Raw genomic sequence first — 8,009 nt, forward strand, 5'->3', positions numbered from 1 at the left:
AAATATCATCACCCTGAGCATTTTGGTTATTCAGAAGAAGTTGTTTAAAGGTTTTTTAATACAATTGACCCCTGTGACCTTGAATATAATTGAAGGTCATTCATTTGAACAAACTTGGTAGCCCTTCACCCAAGCATGCTACTGGCTAAATATCATCTCCCTGGGCAGTTTGGTTATTGAGAAGAAGATGTTTAAAGTTTTTAACATATTTGACCCCTGTGACCTTGAAAATAGGTGAAGGTCATTAATTTCAACAAACTTTGTAGCCCTTCATCCAAGTTTGCTTCTGGCCAAATATTGACACCCTAGGCCTTTCGGTTATTAAGAAGAAGTCGTTTAAAGTAAAATATTGACGCCGGACGCCGGACGAACGACGGACGCCGCGCTACGGCACAAGCTCACTTGGCACTTTGTGCCAGGTGAGCTAAACCTACCAAAATATCTCTGGCCATGGAAATGGCAGCAAAACACACGTGTGAAATTATGTCAAAACCGGATGTGCCGTTTCACCAAGTGACCCATGGTGGTGCTAAGAACAAATGGAAAAAAGGTAAACAAGAACATTAACTTGACAAAGGGAGTAGTAGGTATGCAATTGTTTTAGTTCTCTCAAAATTTCACATACTTTACCACAATCCCAAAATAGTTGTTCAATTGTTTCTGGAAATCTTTTACAAAAAGTACAAGTTGAATTTTGTTTTATTCCCATTTTTTGTAGGAGTGTGTTTGTAGTTAAGATTCTATGGTTAATTCGGTATTGAAGCCATCTTAATTTAGTACTATCGGTAGTTTTAAAAGGACATGCATAAATCTTTTTCCATAATTTGGCCTGAATGTTAAAAACTGTAGACCATTTCCATTGTGACGTCGGCATAAAACAGCATAAATATCCTGTGCCCCTTTAGTCCTCCTTAATATAATATTAAGATTTAAAGGTATATTAGGTAAACAAATACTCTTTTCTAAAGCAAAGATTTCTTGTTTACTATTTATTAACTGTTTTATAGCACTAATTATACTATGAAAATTTAAAAACATGGAACTTATATCATATTTATGTTGAAATTCTACAAAATTATAAGAAGAACCATCTTCTTTAATTACATCATATATAAAAAACACTCCTTTTCTATACCACTCTTTACAGAAAACAGGCTTATTGTTTATTTGGATATTGTGATTATACCACAAAGGATTTTCACATATTTTTTCACTATCTATACTGGACGACACTATTGTTTGATACCATGCTTCTAGAACGTTTTTCCAAAATTTCTTTTTACATTCTTCACATATAATTTTCAATTTATGAATTCCACAATTAGCTAAAGAGAACTTATCCATGTAGTTTTCAGGAATGAAAGTCCAACTAGCATCTTCTTTAAAGATCCTCCGTACCCAGGTTGCCTTTAATGCTGTTATAAAAGACTTTAAATGAATCATTTTCAAACCACCATGTTCGTATGACTTAATTATAACAGTTTTTCCGCACCACTTATTTACTTTTTTTATATAAGAGTTATGTGGATTTGGAAGAGCTATAAAAAGATGATTAAATTGTGAAATTAGCAATGTTTTAATAGTGGTTATCTTACCTATTGGAGTGAGATTTCTTCTATTCCACGAACTTATGAGAGATTTAAGTTTAACAAGTTTCTTATCAAAGTTTAATTTAACTACTCTATGTAAATCAACATCATATTCAATGCCTAGCAAATTAAAACGTGTACTTCCCCACGAAAGATTGTGCTCTGTGGTATATTTATTATTACTATATTTTTCACTGCCTATCCAGATTACCTGGGTCTTGGTGAAATTCATTTTAAGACCTGAAATTCTGGCATAATAGTTAAGTTGTTGTAGCGTTACATTTAAAGATTTTTCTGAACCTTCAAGGATAACAGACGTATCATCAGCAAACTGAGATAAAAGAACTTCTTTGTTATTTACAACAATACCGCTGATATCTGAATTATTTCTTAATAGAATCGATAAAATTTCAGCACATATGATAAAAATATATGAAGAAACAGGGTCCCCCTGACGGCATCCACGCTCGATAGTGAAAAAAATGGATAAGTTCCCTCCTATGTTAACTGCAGAGTGTATATACTTTTGAAAAAGGTTAATCCAGTTAATAAGTGATGGTCCAAAATTGAAGAAATTTAAAGTTTTTGTAATAAAATTCCAAGACACAGAGTCAAAAGCTTTTTCAAAATCAATTAACAATAGAAGACCAGGTTTGTCATTTTCTTCAGTATAATGCATTAAATCATAAATCAAACGTGTATTTTCTCCAATATATCTACCTGGAATAAGACCAGTTTGACTGTTGCTAATTAATTTAGATATTACAGTTTTGAGTCTTTCTGCTATCGTGCCGGATGCCATCTTATAAATAGTATTGAGAAGTGTGATGGGACGCCAATTTTTTTGTTTATTACGGGGTTTGTCGCCTTTTGGGATGCATGTTATAATTCCTTGTTTTTGAGTAACTGACAGTTCTGAAACTGAATAACCAAAATTGATTGACCTGATAATGAAATGCCCAAGTTGTTTCCAAAATACTTTAAAAAATTCAACAAAGAAGCCGGCGGAACCAGGACTTTTATTATCCTTCATTTTCATTAGTGTTTTTGCCAATTCAGATATAGTTATTTGTCCTTCTAATGATACTGATTCCAGGGGAGATAATTTAGGTATATCAAGTCCTCTTTAGTTTACATACTGTATAGCAGTATTTCTTTTGTACAAATTTTCATAAAAAAGTTTTGTTTCATTTAGAATTTCTGTCTGTTCTAAAATCACTATACCATCATCTTTTTCTATCTTTGGAATAATTTTACTGGTGAAGTTTCTAGATTCTAGTCCACATAAGTACCTAGTTGGCTTTTCTCCTTCAATTATCCATTTTGTTTGGGAATGTATCATATTGCCCATTAATTTATGCTTTCTTAAGTTTTCTAGTTCTCTCTTTTTTATGTCAATATTATTTAACTCAACATTACTTGATAGTGCCCCCCTTTCTAGTTCCTGAATATCTTCAATTAACTTTTTCTCTGTATCGTTACTGGGTTTTTTTTTATAGCATGAGTATGACATAGTCTTACTTCTGATTTCTATTTCTAACAGCAAAATTTCCAAAAACAGTTGATCATTAATTACAAACATCAAATCTTCCAAAGAAACATCTTCAATATTGTCCATATTGTAAATTGGTACTGCGTACTGTTTTTCAATGTTCACAATTAGAGATCTAATGGCATTTAAAAATTCTGAATCTTGAAGTAAAAAATTATTGAATTTCCATAACCCCCTCCCCTTTTGAAATTTGGTGAAGCTTAAACTTATAACTGACATGGAATGGTCTGAGCGATATCCTGGCTCAATAGACGAAGCAGTTAAACTTGGGAGCAGTCCATCGGATATAAAAATGTAGTCTAATCTTGCCTGTTTACATGGATTTTTTCTACGCCAAGTGTATCTTCTTGTATCCGGGTTTAATTCTCTAAAAGTATCTATCATACCTAATTCTTGTTTAAGTCCTAAAACTTTATCACTGGCCTTGGGGTAATTTATTTGCCGATAATTAACACATTCTAATTTCGGATCAATAACTAAATTAAAATCCCCACATATAGCAAACTGAAAATTTCCCAACTCTGTTAAAATATTTTCCACTGTTTCATAAAAATCTGGTCTGTCACTGTTAGGACCATATACAGTTATAAGTGTAAGTTTTTCACCTTCTATTTGGATGTTAAAAGCTAAAATATTCCCATTGTCATCTTTTATAGTGTTTAAAATCTTATATTCAAAGTTATTATTAAAAAGAATGGCAACCCCTCTAGAGTTTGAATTGTAGGAATTAAAGAAGCAATCAGACCCCAATTAGCCCGTATTAAATTTTCCTTTTCTGCTGTAAAATGTGTATCCTGAAGACAAAATATATTATAATTTTTATTTCTCAAGTATTCAAATATGTCTTTTTGTTTCACTATATCACCAAGACCCTGGCAATTGGCAGATAGTATTGTTACACCGTCCATGTGTGTTTTAAAATCACAATAGTCGTTGGTTTGCAACAAGGGAGAACACCAGGAATGGGGTTGGACATACATAAAAACACATAAACACATATAGAAAACATAATTTTGAGAGATAATTGAACTAACACCCACCTTTCTACTATGATACGTTTCATTCAATCTAGTTTTAAGTTACCAAACACTGGTTAAAAATAATATGTGGAAAAAAATGCCATTTATAGTAATAAGGATAATTATTGGCTAGAGACAATAATATTGTTGCATTCAGTTCATTTAGTTAAAAATAATTATTGTTGTTGATAAAGGTAACAAAACAAGTTAAAAGGGGAGGAGTGTAGTATATTGATAAACGAGTGACTCTAATTATCCGGACATTATGTCAAACCTTATAGCTATTCGGAACTCCCCGATTGTATTGTGTATTGTTATAATGCTATGCGAGGTTGATCGAATACAGTAGATTTTGTACCGCCATTTGTGAGTTAGTTCATGTGTATTGGAACCCGGCAAGTTTGGAAATATCTATGTGAGATATTACACATACCTGTTATTTTTTCTATACTGAATCATCTGCTAAATTGTTTGCACTACATAATCAGTGCACCAGTAGCGAATTATTTCTGAGGCGAATCAATCTATTTCAAAACTACCCTGGCATTTTTGTTTCATTTTATATTTGCATACCCATGATCTGCAACAACCAAACTCTTGTTTTCCTCAGAATCAGAGACAATGGTGTACAGATTCACTGCAGCCTCCTGCATGATACGAAAATTCTCTGAATGGAGCAGTGACGTCAGTCTGGACACCATTCATGTCAACAAAATTGTCCAGTAATGATAAAGGGATAATTATTTTGACCAAACAAACAAATATATTTTTGCTTTCATATCAGGTTATTTTTCCAATTTCAAAATTTCAGAATAAAAAATGTTTGCCCTCGTCAGATTTTCATTAATTTTGCCCTTGAACTAAAGGTCAAACTATTATTTATATATAGTTATGGAATGTTAAAGGGGCTGGTCCGAGAAAAAATGTCATATTGGCTAAAATGGCATAAACATGTTTAAAATACCTTCTTATGAAATATACCGATTCAAATTTTGCTGAAATTCACTCCCTAAGAGTAAAAAATTATAATTATATTAAGAAATCCTAAATCGTCACCTGACAGTCTAAAACTCTCAATTGACCCAGATCAGTGATGTAATTTTACCGCACACGCGTCATCAATAAGGCCAAATGCAAACATCGCGGCAAAAGAAAAAGATGCATGCAAAAGTCATGACAGGTACGAGGTATCAATACCGTTATATATAACAGCAACATATAGGTAGGAATACTACACTTGCATCATACATGACCTTTGAAAACAATTATTTACGTATAGTATTGCTGTCTTGTCCGCTAGTTGAGCCTGACATGACACATGCCGGCGTGCTATTGTTGTTATTTTCACTGCCTCACTTTCGAAACAACTACATGACATATATAAATAGATCTGCGCTAAATTTACGCGGGCTTCCCCGAGATTTCAGTGGTCAAAACTGGACATTGCAAGCAGAACTCGACCATCATATTGCCGTGGTATAACTTTTGGAAGGCCAGAGAACGCATTTTAAGGGGCTGGTCGGGGAAAAAATCTATATTTGCTAAAATGGTATATTTATGTTAAAAATACTTCCTTATGAAAGATAGTGATTCAAATTTTGGTGTAAATTCACTCCCTGGAAGTAAAAATTATAATTATATTAACAAAATCCTAAATCGTCACCTGACAGTCTGAAACTGTCACTTGACCAGAACAGTCAGTGATGTTATTTTACTGCATGCGCGTCATCAAAAAGGCAGATAAAAGCAAAAATAAATGATGTACAGGTTTACATTTTACACCAAACTACCATACATCAACAAGGCCATTATTAACATCGCGGTGAAAGAAAGATGCATGCAAAAGCCATGACAGGCACAAGGTTTTGTCAAAGAACGGATACAGAGTCCATTAAAAAACGTAGAAACAAGAGGCGCAATGGGCCTGCATCGCTCACCTGGTATTAATTCCACACTTGTAATCGTAAAAGTGGACTAAAAGTAACAGCTACAGGCAGAATATCAGTGTTTGATTCATAAGAACCTATTAAAAGATTTAAACATAATGCCTGTGACCTTGAATGTCGAACAAGGACATTAGGTGTGAAATACCTTGAAAGTAGGTCAAGGTAATTCATTTGAACAAACTTGGTAGGCCTTCAACCCAGTATGCTACAGGCCCAATTTCAGTACCCTGTGCCTTTTGGTTATTGAGAAGAAGTTGTTTGAAAATTTTAAGACATTTGACCCCTGTCACCTTGAAAGTTGGTCAAGGTCATTCATATGAACAAACTTGGTAGTCCTTCATCCCAGCATGCTACAGGCCCAATATCAGTACCCTGGGCCTTTTGATTATTGAGAAGAAGTTGTTTGAAGATTTTGATATATTTGATCCCTGTGACCTTGAAAGTGGGTCAAGGACATTTATTTGAACAAACTTGGTAGCCCTTGATTCCAGCATGCTACTGGCCAAATATCATCAACCTAGGTCTTTTGGTTACTGAGAAGAAGTTGTTTAAAGTAAAAAGTTGATGCCGGACAGACGGACGACGGACGGACGATGGACTCCACACCATGGCATAAGCTCACTTGCAGGTGAGGTAAAAAGCAATGGGCGTTGGACAACCCTTTATAAAGACTTTGGAAGCAGCATAGTAGGTGGACATGAACACGCAGCGCAGATTCTTCTCGATAAGTGGTAAGTGTGGCAGGCTGTCAACTGTTCGCAATTATAGAACATAAGTTTAATTTAATTACCTCAAGTCTGAAGTTGAAGAAGAGTAAAGTTATGAGGATGGTTGAGGCTAGGAGAATGAGGGAGCAGGCAGAAAAAAATACAGCAGTGAACACGCTCTTGTGAGAACAGTAATTCACGAATACCCAGTCTTTACAGCCATGAGCCTGTAACAGTCAACAAATTGCAACATGTAACACCCAGGCTTACAGACGTGGTTCTGTGACATGGTACAAAAAAGACCCCAAAATATGTATTCAGTACATAAATACTATGTACTAAATACACATGATTATAGTAAAATATACACATCAGTAAAAAACTAACATTCTGTTAATGTTTTATATATATTTAGAGCCTTGACAGTTGAAATACATTGAAATATTTTTTTTTTACCTAATGTTATGTTTTGCAGTTAACAATTTTTTTCTCTGACAATTAAATGATAAGTGATATTATGTGTAATTTACTGTAATATTCTTACCACAACAGACATCCAGCTTTTACAACAGTAGTACAGCGAAGCTCCGAGTACACCGACAGACCCCACCACATAAAATATACAGTACAGGAAACGCCTGAAATACAAAAATTATTTGTATACTGTAAAGTTGTCAAGGTTTGCGAATTACTCATGTTTTTCATGCTAAGCAAACTTAAAGCATGAAAATATCTATAGGCAAAAATATTTCAGGATTGGTTGTCATATTTTTGAAATGCATTGGTGTGTAACATACATTGGCTTACCTACATATTGAATGATGCGCAGAAGCGCATCATGTTAAATATGTAGGTAAGCCAATGTATGTTACCCACCAATGCATGTCAAAAATATGACAACCAATACTTACATTTCCATTTTATGTTGATCAACTTACAGTTCACGCAGAAATAAAGACACAATATCAGTCTGAACACGTTTCAACGTCAGGGTAAATCAATACAGAGAACAGCCACCAGTTGACAGTGGAGCAGTGCAATCTCCAATAGTACAGTTATGATGTCATAATCATAGCGACGTCACATACAATGGCCCAATGTATGTTATACGGATATAACATACATTGGGCCCAGTAGAAACATCTAGGCTTTGTGCAGTGGAAATGTAAATATAAATATATAATCGATTATATATT

At 34.1% G+C, this 8,009-nt stretch overlaps 1 pseudogene; it reads right to left on the reverse strand.

Moving 5' to 3' along the window:
- The window catches only part of LOC110460903, a 12,458-nt pseudogene extending 4,726 nt beyond the window's left edge, over positions 1 to 7,732 (reverse strand).
- Positions 7,733 to 8,009: the final 277 nt, after the last annotated feature.

Source organism: Mizuhopecten yessoensis, unplaced genomic scaffold (assembly GCF_002113885.1).
Source record: "Mizuhopecten yessoensis strain PY_sf001 unplaced genomic scaffold, ASM211388v2 scaffold10519, whole genome shotgun sequence".
NCBI classification, from domain to species: Eukaryota; Metazoa; Mollusca; class Bivalvia; order Pectinida; family Pectinidae; genus Mizuhopecten; species Mizuhopecten yessoensis.